The following is a 17493-nucleotide window of genomic DNA, read 5'->3' as shown; positions in this document are numbered from 1 at the left end:
GAATGCCATTGTTTTCATTTTAGGTAGAGTCATTTCAAAGTAAGGCACAAGAAGAAAGAAATCTTAAAAGATAAACTTCAGAAAGGTGTTCAGGTCCTAGCACTCAGAGCATTTCATATGTGCTCAATTTTATCCCATCAATCCTGCCTTCTGAGACTGTTTTTCAGGATTTGTTTAGGATCAGAAGCACTAAGTCCAGTCTCTTGATTGAATGTCATCTACAGAAATTATATCCTGATATTTTTCCTTACATTTCAACTGAAAAGGAGATTGCTCACTTCCTGGCCCAACCTGATCTTAGTAATGCTAAAAGCAGACTAATTATTGAGTTTTAAAGTCTAGATAGCTCCTTTATTTCTTGTTCTCCCTCTCTTCTCCATCCTCCTTCTGTGTCTCTGTATTCTAGTTGAATGTTTTATGTCCCATAAATTAATGTTTCTAGGAAGCCTCCTTTGGGGAAGCTGTTCATCTTTTACTGTTCTGCAAGGACACTCAGAAATTCTCTCCTATTAGACTTTGACATCAGTAGCATATGAAGGGTTAAAACCAACAGCCCAGCAGCCATAGCACTAACCAAAAGAGTGGGGGGCAGGAACCACAGGAAGTGCTGACATGGACATCTCAGAAGTGGCTGGAATGGATAATTTCTTACTTGGAAACAGGTTCTGAGGTTCAGTTAAAACTCTCATTTTCACCTTTGCAATTTGGATTGGAGCAAACAACTGAAGAATAGTCAGCTAGTCTTTAGGATGGGAATAGTGCCTCAGGAGTACCCTTCTAGGAAAAAAGAGGGTCCGTAATACAAGAACTCAAGTGCCCTTTTTCCCATCTCTCTCATCTCCTATCCCTCGGAATCTTCCTCCTGCGGATGCTCTGACTCTAGCCCACCCACCAATCCCCCTCAGTCCAGTTCCTTGGGAAAGTAAACCCCAGAGTTGCTGGCAAATCTCACAGAGAAGGTGTTCAAATTTTAGTTTAGCTAAGCTGGTGTGATGGCTAACACTGAGTGTCAGCTTGATTGGATTGAAGGATGAAAAGTATTGATCCTGGATGTGTCTGTGAGGGTGTTGCCACAGGAGATTAATATTTGAGTCAGTGGGCTGGGAAAGGCAGACCCACCCTTAATCTCGGTAGGCACCATCTAATCAGCTGCCAGCGTGGCTAGAATATAAAGCAAGCAGAAAAACATGAAAAGACTAGACTGGCCCAGCCTCCCAGCCTACATCTTTCTCTCATGCTGGATTCCTGCCCTCAAATATTGGCCTCCAAGTTCTTCAGTTTTGGGACTCAGACTGACTTTCCTTTCTTCTCAGCTTATAGATGGCCTATTGTGAGACCTTGTGATTGTGCAAGTTAATTCTTAATAAACTCCCCTTCATATATATATATATTTCATTAGTTCTGTCCCTCTAGAGAACTCTGACCAATACATCTGGTTTGGGTTAACATTGCATAAAATAGTACAGAGCCTTTCTGGGGACTGGTCAACAGGATTATCTGGGTAGTATATTGTTCCTCTCCAGAAAAGGCCAGCTGGATGTCCATCCAAAGGTCTCATAGGGACACACGGATTGCCTTTGTGAGTATATGAAAGTGAAGCCTGGCCCTCAGCCCCTTCAGTCTCAGTACTGGGTTTTGTCAGCACACTGGGAATGGATCCACCTGGGAATCACTTGGGGAGCTCCAAAAAGTATGACATCTGAATCACACCATCAGAGATTCTCATCTAATTGGTCTGGGGGTGGCCTTCCATTTGGGTGTTTAGAAGCTTTCCCAGGTGATTCTAATGGGATTCTCATTCTAATGGCCCATGAGATAGACTCACATTAATCAAGCTCAAGGACGTCTTCTCAGTTGACAATGAGAAATCATTGTCATGGGAAAGGAAAGGCATGAATCCATAGGATCATTGCATTCTTTACCTGTCTGGATATATGTGGGAGCTGAATCATAATCAGAAGATGATTTACTGGGGCTGAAATCAGCATAAAGGGAGTTAGAAGAATCAACTGTACTTATAGCCTGCTGTGTCCTCCCTGGAGAAAGAGTCTTTCAAACAGAACCAGAATACAAGTCAGTGGGCTAAAGCTGTGGCTCCCACACAGTGATGTACATCAGAATCACCTGGAGAGCTGACACAGTGCACAGAAGCCCTGGCTGTTTGATGTAGAAGAGGATTGGCCTTTGTACATTTACAAAGTTTCCCAGGGTATCATCCCAGGGAAGTGAATAAGCCTCAGAAAACTGTGGTTTGTATGTTGTTTTAATGTTTCCAAGGATATATTACCCATAAAATTAACAAAAATAAAGCATTTTTCAATGTAGAAGAAATATTACAGATATACAGAAAATCATTAAATTACAGGGAGGGTGGTATTTGATTAGCCACCATAATGATCTGGCAAACATTTTCACATATATTTACAGGGACAGCAGGCAATGAGCAGCTGAGAGGCTAAAATTTGGACTTTTTTGTTCTCATACTGCTCCAGAGCAAGTCTCAGAAGAGAGGTAGTTAATATCTCATACCTGGGTTCCACAGACTCTTACATGTTTAGATGCTGTATAAGGGCTTTCAGGTTATAGAGAGTGAAATGGCTCCGTGGCATAAGACATAGCTATTCATAACATGAGTTCCAATGCTTACAGGAAAAGAATCTGAAGATAAACACAATTTTGGAAAACACTAACTTTGTGTCCTGAGATTCTTAGTTGTTTCTGAGTAGCTTATGATTTAAAGATCACACTGCCTAAGAACATTTGTCATCTACTTGTTTAAGCAAATGGTTGATTGTGGTGGGTTTCATTTGGACCCAGGGTTAGTTCTAGTCACTACCTGAAGACGCCCAAACCACTTTCATTCTTGTTTTGGCATTAGTTTAGCAAGAGGCAGAGATAATGAGGTACAGTTTGGCTAAACTTAAGTATAAAGGGTTTCTGTAATTGATACAAAAATGGAAATCCCAGCTTAAGACTTCTGAAAACCAAGATGGGCCTACAGAAGAGCTGGTTGCATGAGGTCAAAGTACCTACTAGCAGGAAAGTGAGGCTGATGTTGAGGCTGCTGGCCAGAACCTCCCTAAAACAGTAGTAACAGGATTTCTAAGGCATACATCCAAAGGGACAAAGAAAACAGAAGAGATTATAGCAGATAATTAGTGGTTCAGTTTCTAAAGAGCATAAAGTTGGTAGAGCCCATGCACAGCCAAAGGTGAGGTGCCATGTTGAAAACAGAGTCGTTGAGTGAAAAGTCCACAGAGAAAATAGTAAAAGTCCTGGCTCCCCTTCCCTTCTCAGCAACGAGGATACAGGCAGGCCTGTCTATACCCTCTTCAGCAGGAGAATTGAAATTTATTTACTGAAGAAAGCAGATTTAAATGTATTGATTTAAAAAATCAACAGAATTTTTAGAAAATAAAGCAACTAATGAGAAAAAACAAACCTAGAGATACTGAGATATAGAGATTTTTCAGTGAAATAGCCCAATCAGATCACCCCACAGTGAAGGCCACCAATCAACAATCCTTACCATGCCCAGCCTCACTCTCAATACAACCAAGAGTCACCTTTGAGGGAAACTTCCACCATGAAAATGAGATTAAAATAAACTAACAGAATAAGAGAACACTGGAGGAAACATGGACAAAGTAGGATGGGGTTCAGGAAAAAAAATGTTTTTCTATGAACTGTCTTGAAAATTCTCATAAATAAGAGAAGCTATTATAGCATCCATAATAGACAGGAATCTATAAGAAGAAACACTTGGGAGTAAAATAAAAGATATCTTAGAAATTAAAACTAAGCAGAAATTTTAAAAATCAATAAAGTATTTGAAAAATAAAGATGAGAAAATCTGCCAGAAAACCAAACAAAAAGATAGAAAAACGTAGATAAAAAATAAGAGAATTTATCTGTTCAGGGGAAAGAAAATAATCAAATATTTCCTGATTATTCAGGAAATTTCCCAGAACAGAGAGATATGAGTTTCCACATGGAAAAGGTCCCCTGAGCATCAAGTAAAATGGAAGAAAATAGACCCACACCAAGGTGCATCACCACAAATTTTCAGAACTTTGTGGACAAAGAAATTTCCAAAAGAGAAAAAGAGATGGTCATATTGAAAGAATAAAGACAGCATGGCATTAGATTTATCAATAGCAACAATGAACTCTAAAAAACAGTGTTTTTCTATCTAGAATTTTATACTCCAGTTGCGGTGGGCATCCTCTAAAATGGCCTTCGTTATTCTTTGCCTCCTGGTATTCATGACCATGTACAATCTCTTTCCCTTGAAATATAGGCAGGACCCTAGTGCTATGGACTGAAATGCATCCCCACAAACTCACATGTTAAAGCTCTAACCCCCTAGTGTGGCTATATTTGGAGTAAGAAGTATTAAGCTTAGGCCAGGCACCATGGCTCATGCCTATAATCCCAGCACTTTGAGGGGCCGAGGCTGGTGGATGACCTGAGGTCACAAGTTCAAGACCAGCCTGGCCAACACAGCAAAACCCCATCTCTACTTAAAAATACAAAAAATAGCCATGTGTGATGGTGCACACCTGTAGACCTAGCTTCTCGGGAGGCTGAGGCAAGAGAGTTGCTTGAGCCTGGGAGGCGGAGGTTGCAGTGAGCCAAGATCAAGCCATTGCACTCCAGCCTGGGAGATAGGGCAAGACTCAGTCTCCAAAAAAGAAAAAAGTAATTACATTTAAATGAAGTCATAAGAGACCCTGATATGATAGGATTAAGTCCCTATAATAAAAGACACTAGAGAATTCTCTCCCAAGAAAGCAGCTGTCTGCAAGCCAGGAAGAGAGCCCAGACCAGAGCCCAACCATGCTGGCACCCTGATCTCGGACTTCCAGCCTCCAGAACTTTGAGTAAATAAAATCTGTTATTTAAGCCTCCCAGTACGTGGTGTTTTGGTATGGCAGCCCAGGCTTATTGTGACATCTAGTGACTCACTAATGAATTGGGGACAGCAAAAGTGTTGGACTGTAACTTCTGAGATTAGGCTACAAAAAGGCTCTGGCTTCCTCTTGCTGGTCCCCTCTCTCTCACTTGCTCACTCCGAAGGAAGCCAGCTGCCATGTTATTCACTGCCCTATGGAGAGGCCCATGTGGCAAGGAACGGAGAGAGACCTCCAACTAACAGCCAGTGAGAAACTAAGGCCCTCATACCAACCATCTATGAAGAAAGGAGTCCTGAAAACTGCCACGAGTGAACTTGGAAGAAGATCCTCCCTCAATCCAGTATTGAGATGACTGCAGCCCTTGCTGTCTCTGATCGCAGCCTGTGTGACACTCTCAGCCAGAGAACACAGCCAGATTCCTGATCACAGAAACTAGAAAACAATAAATGCTTGTTATTTTTAGCTACTTCAAGTTTGGGGGGTAATTTATTATGCACAAAACACAACTATCAATCAAATGTATAGTTAAAATAAAGACAATTTCAAATATTCAACGTTTCAAAGAATTTACCTCCCTTGCTCTATTTTTTCTTAGAAACAAACACATGGAATTATGAAAACATGGGAGCCAACACAAGAGACAGGGAAAGGGAATCCCCAAGATGAGTTTAAAAGGGGAGATTCCAGAACATCAGCTGAGTGACAGTTCTAGAAATCAACAAGGTTCGAGGTGGAGCACAAAGATAAAGAACTCCAGAAGGGACAGATCCAAGGGAAGAAGAGGACATTAAGTGGTGATCTAATCTTTTTCTAATAAATTGAAAAGAGATATACACTTAAGGTGGGAGTTTGGGGTGCATTGGTAATAGATATATAGAAAAGTAAGGGAAGAGACAGAGAAAGAATGATTAATATCCAGAAAAACAAAAAAAAAAGTAGTTTAAGAAAGGAAGCATAATAATAGCATATACTATATGGCTCTATGTATTAGTTTGCTAGGAATGCCATAACAAAGTACCATAAATTGAGTAGCTTAAACAACAAAAATGTCTTGTCTCACATTCCTGGAGGCTAAAAGTCTAATATTAAAGTGTCAGCAGGGCTGGTTCCTTCTGAGGACTATGAGAGAGAATCTCTTCCATTCCTCTCTCTTGGCTTCTGATGTTCGCTGGCAATCCTTGGCATTCCTTGGCTTGTAGAAGCATCACTCCAATCTCTGCCTTAGTCTTCATGTGACATTCACCCTGTGTGCATGCCTGTCTCTAAATTTCCTAAAATGTCTAATTTCCATAAGGACACTGGTCATATTGGGTTAGGGTCCGCCCAAATGACCTCATTTTAACCTCATCGCCTCTGTTAAGACTATTTCCAAAGAAGGTTACATTGTGAGTACTGAGGGTTAGGAATTCAACATCTGAGTTTTAGAGAGACACAATTCAACCCATAACACTTGGGTATCAATAATATAAATACTATTGAGCTAACCAAAAATTATGTTATATGTATTTGAAGAAGAGAGGAAAATGTTTGTGTGCACACATGTGCATATGTATAAAAGAGTGCATGTAAGAGAGACTTTGACAGCTTAAATAATCATATTCCACAGTAGAAAATGAGCAGACAATAACTACAACTAAAAAAACAAATCAAGATGGAGCTGTATATCCTTGATATTTAGAAATATGGAGGCAACATGGTGAAACCCCATCTCTACTAAAAATACAAAATTAGCCAGGTGCAATGGCAGGCACCTGTAATCCCAGCTACTCAGGAGGCTGAGGCAGGAGAATCACTTGAATCTGGGAGGCAGAGGTTGCAGTCAGCCAAGATCACATCACTGCACTCCAGCCTGGGCAACAGAGTGAGACTCTGTCTCAAAAAAAAAAAAAAAAAAAAAAGAAAAGAAAAAGAAAAGGAAATATGGAGGCAAACACCCTTTTCTGCTTGAACTAGGCAGAGTGAATTCTGTTGTTGGCAGCTGTGGTACATTGATTGCACTGGTGGCTCCAATTAATTCTTAAATCCATACCCTTTGCAATATGATTTTGAAGCTCTTCCCGTCAAGAGAGGGAGTCTGTTTTCCCTCACCCTGTGACTTGCTTTATCCAGTAGAATGTGGTGAAAGTAGTGGTGTGCTTGCTCCAAGCCTAGGCCTCAATAGGCTTTCATACTTCTCTCATTCTTGGGTCCCTGCTCCTACCATAGAACTAGCCAAAGTTATCCTGCTTGGGGATGAGAGACCATATGCAAGATAGCCTGTTGGCTCAATCAAGATCAACCTGCTAGTTGACTCCAAACATGTAAAGAAAGTCCAGCCCAAACCAGAAGAGATTGCCATCAGAAACACAACTGACTTCAGGCATGGGAGTGATTTCAGCTAAACTAGAATAATCTCTCAGCTAGTCAATACATTTTTTAAGAATAATAAATGATTGTTATGCAAAGCCACTAAGTTTTAGAGTAATTTGTTACATAGCAACTAAACTAACTGATATAGCAACTAAGAACCCTGCCTGGTATAATGGCTCTTCATACCTCTTCATCTTTCTTGATATGTTGTTGAAGCTTAAAGAAGTAAGGGGTTACACATATCACATCTGCTATCCTGTAAGAGGAACTAAACATAGAAATAAGTGTGCTAGGAAAAAGTATTTAGATATTGTGTTTTCTTTATAGAAGAATCAGATAGGATGTATTTTCTGGACGCAACACAAAAAGGTATATAAGAACATCTCCCTGTTTGCCCTCTGTTTTTAAAAGCCTGAGGTTACTGGAGAAATGGGGGAGAAACAAGTGCCTTTGATACAGTATAGCAGAAGCAGAGAGAAAAGGAGTGAGGTTATCCAAGCTTTGGAATGAGAAATTAGTTGGTGTTTCTTTGCCACACCTCAAGCTAGAGGCAGGATCTCAGGAGAAATGACTACTTGATGCCCCCAGTACAACTGGACCAAAGCACCAGGGTTCCACAAAGATTCTCATTTCCACAGAAAGGATGTCCACTCTTAAAAGATAATGTGCACTTAAACCATGAGCTTGTTAATGGATACCATGGGATTCTCTGCAAATGTCTGCTCTGAGGCTTATACCTGACTTGGGATGGGGGCAGACAGGAAACTCCAACAATGAATGAGATGTACTATCCCAGCAGCTCAGAAAGATTAGGACTCAGATACAGATTTAAATTTATTCTTGAAAAATAACATGACATGCATGTCTTGCACACCTGAGTTTGTGTAGTCAAATTCAGGCCCATTACATAGGTGAGTTTCCATTAGGATTTGCCAAGAAATTCAAAGCTGGTGAAGCAAATAAGCAGAGGGCCTTTGAAAGTAAGTCATAATAACCATTTGTCCAGTATCCCAAATCCCACACCCGGACCACATACAATAACATCAATACTTTCTGGAAAGCTATTCCTCAAAACATACTGTAGCATATTTATTGACAATGGACAATATTTAACAGAAATGGTATTTCACTATTTCTATTGTATATCTGTTTACCATAGATAATAGTGTGCCAATTAACAGTTTGAGGTCTCTCAGCTCTAAATTCAACTTTCATTGCCTGCTCTGCAAAAATTGAGCTAGACCCTGAAAATATTTCTCCTTTACCAGCTGGCATGATATTAAGTCTTGTCAGTAGAGGGAATGGGAGAGAAGGGGACATAAGAGGAAGGGGTTTTTCTCTTTCAGGTCTTATGTTCTCCCCCTACCCAGCTTCTATGGTGTGAGGCTGCTCCAGTGTCTGGCTTCTGAAGTGAATGATTTCTTCAGCATGTAGCAATAGCAGCACCCAGTGGCTGGCAGTTTATTCAACACTACCAGGGACCTCTCTATGGACACCCAGCATCTTGGAGGGACGATTTCCAGTAAATTCCACTGTCATGTCATCTCAGCCAACTTACTCACCATGCAGAAAGCCATGGCCTTGTCTGCCCAATAAGGTTGGATCCTCCCTGAGGAGAGGAAGGAACATTCTTGGGAGTGCTATCTATGGGTAGAAGCTACTTCTCATATCTGCTTCTTGCATTCTTTACAGTTCTCTTTACTTTTTACTAGACAATACTCATTACAACAACCCTCTGTTATAGTTAATAATTTTTCATACAAAACTTTCCAGGTTCAAATTACTGTGTGCTTTCTATCTCTTGGTTGGACCCTGGTTGATACAATAGTTTGGGTTTGTTTTCAAGTATTTAACACTAAACTTTGGGCAAGAAAGGCTTTGATTTTTTAAGAGATAGTGTCTTCCTCTGTCACATAGGCTGAATTGCAGTGGTATGATCATAGCTCACTGTAGCCTTGAACTCCTGGGCTCAAGCAATCCTCCCAGCTCAGCCTCCCAGGCAGCTAGGATTACTGGCATTTGCCACTATACCCAGCTAGATTTAAAGCACATCCTGCAATTCCACTTCTAAGCACACATCCAACAGAAATGCATGCATATGTTCACCAAGACTTGTATAAGATTGTTCATTTCAGCACTGTTTTTAGAAGCCAAAAACTGGAAATTACAATAGTAAAAAATGAATGAATAAACTGTTGTTTAGTCATATCACACAATAGAATATTACACAGCGATGATAATAAATGAACATGCATAATGTTAAGCAAAAGAAGCCAGCACTAAAGAATACATCTTGTATTATTTTAAAACAGATTCTATGATTGTATAACTTGCTCAAGAACAGACAAAACTAATCTATGGTGTTAAGAGTCAGATGTAGCCTTGGGGAGGTGAGAAATGACTGGAAGTGAGGTAGGAGACTTGTTTTCTAGTCACAACCCTGTTGACCAAAGGAGGATCTGGTCCAGACAGGATAATGTGAAGAAACTGGGCAAAATCAGCAGATGGCAATGACAGTAATGCCCAGCATCCCTCACTGTTCATTAGCATGGGACACTCCCACCAGCACCATGACAGTTTACAAATGCCATGGCAACAACCTGGGAGTTACACCTTTCCATGGCAACAATCTGGAAGTTACTGCCCCTTTCCAAGAAAATTCTACCCGTATTTTCAATTTGCATTAAACTACTCCTTAATTTGCATACAATTAAAAGTGGGTATAAATGCAGTTGTCAAGAGCCCATACCTTGCTGACTCTGGGTGCATTGCCTATGAGTTATCTGTGCTCCACAAGGAGCAGTGCCATAAAATAAAAGATTCCTGCCTAACACCACTGGCTCACCTTTGAATATTTTCCTGGGCAAAGCCAAGAACCCTCCCAGGCTAAGTCCCAGTTTGGAGGCCTGCCTGTCCTGAATCAGAAAGGGGTATAAGGTGGTTCCTGATTCTGAGAGGCTGATAATGTTCTGTTTCATAATCTGGGTGCTAGCTTCATGGATATGTTCAGTTTGTGAAATTTGTTGAGCTGCTTATTAATGATATGTGCACTTCATATATATGTAAAGGAAATATGTGACAGATAATGCTTATATACTTTATGGCCCCAAAACTTTATTTCTCCAAGTTTCATTCTAGAGAAATGCTGACCAACATGTTCGGGGGTAGCTCAGTGCAAGTCCTCTGAGAAGTAGGTGCCAAGACTGGACATGCAAATGATTTATTGGGAGAAATGTCTATGCAGAATAAAGGGAAAAGGAGCAGAAGAAAGCAGGAAGACCCTTCAGGCTATGATAAAGATCTGATATCTATGAGAGAGAGAAGGAAACATTAAGTAGGAAGTGCTTCAGAGCAGAGAACAATTTTGAGAAAATTTAAGCCAAGTTGATGGGGAATAGTTCAGCCAAAGTTGCCTCGGAATCACACATCGGTCCCAGTTACAGTACCACTGCCATGCTGTCACTGACTGGGAGCAGCATGGTAGAAATGTGGCCTGGCTGTAATGGATCCAGAGGTGTGGCAGCTGGAACATCAATCAGCTCTGTTCCCACAGCAGGGTCTCTCCAAGGGCAATGGCCACCCCTGGAGGCATGCACTAAGAATGTTCTTTGCCAATGAGAACACATGAACACAGGGAGGGGAATATCACACACCGGGGCCTGTCAGGGGGTTGGGGACAAGAGGAGGGAGAGCATTAGGACAAATACCTAATGCATACAGGGCTTGAAACCTGGATGACGGGTTGATGGGTGCAGCAAACCACCGTGGCACATGTATACCAATGTAACGAACCTTCACTTTCTGCACATGTATCCTAGAACTTAGTAAAATGAAAAAAAAAAAAAAAAAGAACGTTCTTTGCAACATTGGCTGTACCAGCAAAGGAGTAAACAACCTCAATGGTCAAGTGGTAAAGAGGTAACAAAATAACTACATGTCCACATTGTAGAATATTAAAAAGCAGTTAAAAGGAACCAGCTACATCTATATGTGCTAACCTGAACAGATATCCAAGACATCATTGAGTGAAAATAACAAAAGAAATTGCAGAATTCTTCTCTTTTTTCTGTGACAACAAACAAACCTGGTTTAATTACAAAAAGCATTATTCCTTTCGATGACACAAGGCAGGTGGATCATGAGGTCAGGAGATCGAGACCATCCTGGCTAACACGGTGAAACCCCATCTCTACTAAAAATACAAAAAAAAAATTAGCTGGGCGTGGTGGGAGGCGCCTGTAGTCCCAGCTACTTGGGAGGCTGAGGCAGGAGAATGGCGTGAACCCAGGAGGCGGAGCTTGCAGTGAGCCAAGATAGCACCACTGCACTCCAGCCTGGGTGACAACGCGAGACTCCGTCTCAAAAAAAAAAAAAAAAAGCAAGTTTACACACATGACATTATTCTTCAGCTGTCTTTGGTAAACCCATGAATTGATGTGCTAATTGATTTGTCATCATTACTTTTCCATTTTTCTTTTCTCAGGCACTGTTTGACTGAGGCCTTTGAAAATATATTTCAATAGAAGTTTCTATCTTTCAGGGGAAAAGAATCAGCCATTGACGTCAATGGCCCCTCACAGCTTTGTTCTTTTGTTCTTTTTTTTTTTTTTTTTTTTTTTTGAGACAGAGTCTTACTCTATCACCCAGGCTGGAGTGCAGTGGCACAATCTCGGCTCACTGCAGCCTCCCCCTCCCGGGTTCCAGCATCCTTAGTAGCTGGGATTCCAGGCACCTGCCACCATGCCTGGCTAATTTTTATATTTTCAGTAGAAATGGGGTTTCACCACACTGGCCAGGCTGGTCTTGAACTCCTGACCTCAAGTGATCTGCCCACCTTTGCCTCCCAAAGTGCTGTGATTACAGGCATGAGCCTAGCCCACAACTTTGTTCTTAGTCTGTAGCCTGGCTTCCACCTCTGAAATCTTATTCTTTCCTTCTGTCCATTTTTTTTTTTAGGAACAAGATATTCATATTATTTGTGGGTCTTTGAACCCCAAAGTAATGTACTTTGTCTGCAAAAATTATGCTACATCTTGGTGAGTTCACCCTGATGTTTTAGGTTGGTAGGTAAGTTGGTTGGTTTTCCTGTAACTTGGAAGAAGCTGCTCTGGGTCGCTCCCTTCTTCCATCTGATGGTCTTTACCACACGTTCCTTCTCCCCTAACCGTGACCAGTTGTACACATCTCCCAGGTGGCTTCCTGGTATAAGTGGCCAAGAACTAGAGTCATTTTAACTTAGAATGAATCATGGATAATAATACAAGTCCTGGCATCAGACCTCCCAGACTTTACATCTTGGCTCCATTGTTTACTAGCTGAACGACTTAAGCCAAGTTAGCTAACCAGCCTTCACCTGAAAATGGGACCAGTAATAGCAATTATCTCCAAAGGGTATGTTGGGGATTAAATGAGAAAAATCCATATAAACTGCTTAGAGCTCAGCTGATCAACTAGCCTCAGAACCAATCTTTAACAGTACAGGACATAAAACACTTAAATTTTCAGAAGCAGCACCCTGGTGGGAGACAAGAACATGCTTTGCATTTCTTTAAAGCAAAAAGCTTATGGTCAGTCTCCTAACTCAGCAATAGGCACTGGGAACAGTTCCAGACACCTGCAAAGTAACCAAATTCTAGTTCTTAGATTTGTAGAGACCTGGATGAAGTTAAGAGGACCGTGACTCAGCAGAGTGGCTCTCACTCTGCCAAGTCAGAATGTCGCCATTACCAAATCCCAGCAGGAAACAAAATCCAGGGTTCCTCAAGTTCAGTGAATTCCAAGTAATTAGAATTGAGAGCAAAAGATTGGGCTTTTAACACAACATGTTTATAACATTTGTCACTGAAGTAGGTCAGCTGCTTATGGGGACCATAAATAGTTCTGTCACTTCCCAATTTCCACATCTCACATTTTTTAAAGTTTCTTTTTGAGATCAAAACAATAAAAACAGAGATCAGAAGATGATATATGACAAGATGTTAAGCAACTATGAATGACCTTTTAATACATGTGTTCGCTTAGTCATGGCTTTCAGATGGCCAGCCTTTCAAGTTGGAATTACAAATAATTCCCTCCGTCAGCAAGTCACAAACAACCCACTTATCAAAAATTGTCAAATAAATCTGTCACTCAATAAGGCTTACAAGGCATTTGTAAATGTGGCAGAATTCCCAAAGCAACAAGCCCCCCAGTACCCTTGACTGTCTCTTCAGAGAGGAAAAAGCAAACGATTGAACAGTTGCCGGAGACTCAGGCAGCCAAGGGGTTGACAGAAGCCAAGAAGGCCAGCTGCAGGCTGCAGGATCAGCACTTGGCCAGCGCACACAGACGCTGTTCATTCTCAGGGCCCACCTGTCAGCCAGGCTGTGCAGGTGTTAGCCGAACACTGCTTTTGCCTCTCTGGCCCTTCCATGATTCCTAAAGAGAAAGGACTGTGAAAGAAGGACAAGAACACCCATCTGGAATCACAGAGTTTCTGAACTTTTAACCCAGAAGAATCCTTAAAGATCCATCTACCTTACCTCCCCCACATTCCTTCATTTCAGAAGAAAATGGTGCCCTGCAAAGATCACAAGATTTGCCTGGGATTACCAAAGGTAGAAGTCAGAATTTTTCCTGGACCTCTCAACCCCAGCCACTTATTGAGCACTGTAGGAGATAGTCAAGCAAGGGAGGAGATACAGTCTGTCTTCAAAGATGTCCTAACATGGTTCAATGTGAAGGGCCTGGCATACAATACATGCTGAAAAAATGATAGTGCCTACCCTTCCCCTAAGTAAGCAAATTGAATTCTAGCTGGTAAAGTATCACTTAAAGACTGCAATGTCAAATACATTTGAAATAGACCGTTAACCCACATTTTTAGCCAAAAAAAAATTTCATTGAAATAAACTATCAAATCTTTAGATCCACTTATAGAACTTTTTTTTCAAAATTCCAATGATTGCCAAAAGACAAAAGTTTCTGATTCGCCAAAACGAATATTAACGTGAGCAGTCTGACCAAAAGCGGTTCAGAGTAGGTGCTTGCCACTTGAAAGGGTCTTCCAGAAAGCTCTTGCCTGAAATATATTTTTAAGCCCTCCTTTTTCCTGGTCCTTCAGGTATATTTTGTCTTTCTGTTCCTGTTGAGTTCTCATATGATCATATGTTGTGTTCATTTTCTCTCTCACTCCCTCACCTAGTAGGAGGATTTTTCGGTGTCCATTGAAAACACAGGCTTAAGAATCAAACTCTCAGATCTAGATTTCCATTTGGGGGACTTGAATGAGTTGTTTAAAGTCTTAATTTCTTCATCCCTAAAATGGGAATAGTGATAGAGCTATTCCTAGGCTCCATTAAATTATGTGAGGATTAAATTAAAACAATGCCACTGAGGTATTCAGGAATTTACTATGTGTTAGGGAGTATACTAGACCCCAAAGACACAGTAATGATTAGTGATCAAGACCCCTGTTAGAGCCTAGCACAAGAGAATGGCAAGCCCTAAGCCCTAAACAAATAATCACATAAACAAATACACATAGGCAACTCATGTCCACGAGAGGCAAAGGGACTGAAAAGGAAGAAGATGCTAATGGGAATTTTCAGGACATGTGCTTTAAAGCAGAGGGAGCAAAAGAACCACACTTCCTTCCCTGGAGGCTTTATCTGAGACAAGCCCTGAGCTGGTAAGGCCCCAACTGCAGACGGATTCTATCAGCATCCCTAGGATCTGTTCTTATCCCAACTCTTCCCAGGAAACTGAGCAAGGGTTCCCTAAAAGTGGAAAAGGAGTATACACTTATTCCCAAACCATGTGAAGGAGCCATCCCATGTTCTCACCTGGACACAAAGGAGTCTGCTGCTCACCTGAATGATATCAATGAGCTCATCCCACAGCCCTTTTCCTGCCTTGAGGAGAAGTAAGTGGGATAATGACCCAGATCAAGAGAATGAAGAAGGTGGGGGCGATGGGTCACCTGGGGGCCTAAAAGGCCATTGCTTTTGGGAAGGTGGCCCAAGCAGAGTTGTGAGAACCTGTGTAAGTGCTTCAAAGAGCAGCCTCACCAGGAGGGCCTGCAGGAAAAGCAAACACTGCAGCGAAGTTTTTTGTTGTTATTGCTGCTGTTTTTATAAATCTCTGAACTATTCTACTTTGTTGTTAAAAATGACTAAATTAAGCTTTTAAAAGTAAAATATACCCAAATGAAAGAGAACTGTTATTCAACTCCTGGGGAAGAGAGGGGGGACTTCTTTTGGGCAGAGCATCTTTCCGTGCCTATTTCTGCTTCTAATTTCTCTGCTTCAGGACCAGGAAATGTGTCCATCCCTTGGACGGCCCTGTTCAAGAGAATTCCCTGGCAACCCGCTCTCAGGAGCTGACTTTGGAAGTCACCCAATCCTCCGCAGCTGCTCTCCAAGCCCCACAGGCATGGAGTGAGGAAAGGTCAGGCAAAGTGGGGCTGCTTGTGGCCTTGCCTTACTTTGGCATCACTCCGGGTCCAGGGAATGTCCAGCAGGAGCAAATTCCACGAGCCCAGATTCCAGAACAAGTGTGTTTTCACAATGATTCCTGTCAACTCCCTTTTAAACTGACAGAATGCATGTTTCTGATGGCCAGAGTCCAATGCTGAACAGAGTGTCTGTGTGTGTAAGAGAGAGAGAGAGAGAGGAAAGAAAAGAAAGAAAAGAAAGAAAGAAAGGAAGGAAGGAAGGAAGGAAGGGAGGGAGGGAGGGAGGGAGGGAGGGAGGGAGGGAGGGAGGGAGGGAGGGAGGGAGGGAGGGAGGGAGGGAAGGAAGGAAGGAAGGAAGGAAGGAAGGAAGGAAGGAAGGAAGGAAGGAAGAAAGAAAGAAAGAAAGAAAGAAAGAAAGAAAGAGAAAGAGAGAGGCAGCCTGAAAGAATCCTGGTACCAGGCTACTGCTTTTTTAATAAATGTAGAGCTGATGACATGACAAGGGAGCAAGTCAGAAAAGACGGGAAGGATAGCCAAGAAAGCAAATGCCACAGAAAGCTGAAGGCTTCTTTCTGCCACACCAGAGGCATTGGTTCCAGGGAAGTGAAGTGTGACTGTCTTAACACTGACAGAAAGACCTTGTAACACTTCTCATTGTCACATTTGTTCTTTCGTGACACTGTGTTGGATTCAGCAACTCCCATCTAACAAATAAGGATGTCTCCTGAGTCAGTGACAGTTCCCTCAAGCCAGATCTAAATCTTCTAACATCATGCCCATGTGATCCACTAGACCACCCTCATTCTAGGACATAAACATCTACCCTGATGTGCTTCACAAACCTAAATGTGGCTCCAGTTTCAGCCCTGACATGTAAAGAGTTTAGAATACATCACTTCCTCCCTTATAAGTCAAAGCTGGACAAAGTACAAATCAAGGCTTTTCTTGGACCCATCAGAATACAGGTCACAGAGAAAACCTCAAAATATGAAGAGACTGATGTATCCAGAGAAATACAGATCTCTGGAAACTAAAAATCTTAGAAACTAAGATCTATTTACCTGAAGCAGAAGTCGCTGGAGGCAGAAACTAAGAGGAACATTTAAATGGTAATTTGGATGAATTGCTGAAGACAGTGTAGACTAGCACAAAGGGAGAGAAACTTCAGGGGCTGCAACCATGATAGGCCTCACACTTTCATGAACTTGCCCTCCAGGAACCCTACCATGTTCTCCTTTTGAGAACCTGAGAAAGATCTTTTTGTGGCCCTGGTTAGGGGTCGGGGAAAGAGACCCTGAGTGATGGCTCTGAGTGATGGAGAAATATACTCAGAGCCTTCTGCATAACAAGCACCTACTCTCCAGGAACAAACAACTTTGCCAGAGCCTCATCCCAGATGAGAGAAGAAAATTCCTCCCACTCTGGCCCTCTACTAGCTCCTGTATCACCTAAGGGGGAAAAAAAACATGGTCAAAAGAGGTCAGGGCTCCAGGAACATAGATTGGTAATGCTGCAGCCATGGGGTAAGTAGGTGGAGGAACAATACCACAGGGGGAGAGATGGAAACACCTGCAAAGGTCACAGCCCAAAGACACAGACCCACTGAAAGAGACTTACAACATTATAGAAAACTTTACCTCCCCACAACCTACCACCACAAGCTTCCAGTATAAAAAGAGTAGATGACAGAGAAAAGAGTTTAAGACACAGACTCTCTCTGAATAAACAGAGAAGCTCCAAAGCCAAGAGGAGAGACAAAAACAGACACCAGAAGAACATGAAGCCTCCTGTACC

The sequence above is a fragment of the Pongo pygmaeus genome, chromosome 21, assembly GCF_028885625.2.
Source record: "Pongo pygmaeus isolate AG05252 chromosome 21, NHGRI_mPonPyg2-v2.0_pri, whole genome shotgun sequence".
NCBI classification, from domain to species: domain Eukaryota; kingdom Metazoa; phylum Chordata; class Mammalia; order Primates; family Hominidae; genus Pongo; species Pongo pygmaeus.
This window is presented reverse-complemented; position numbering follows the sequence as displayed.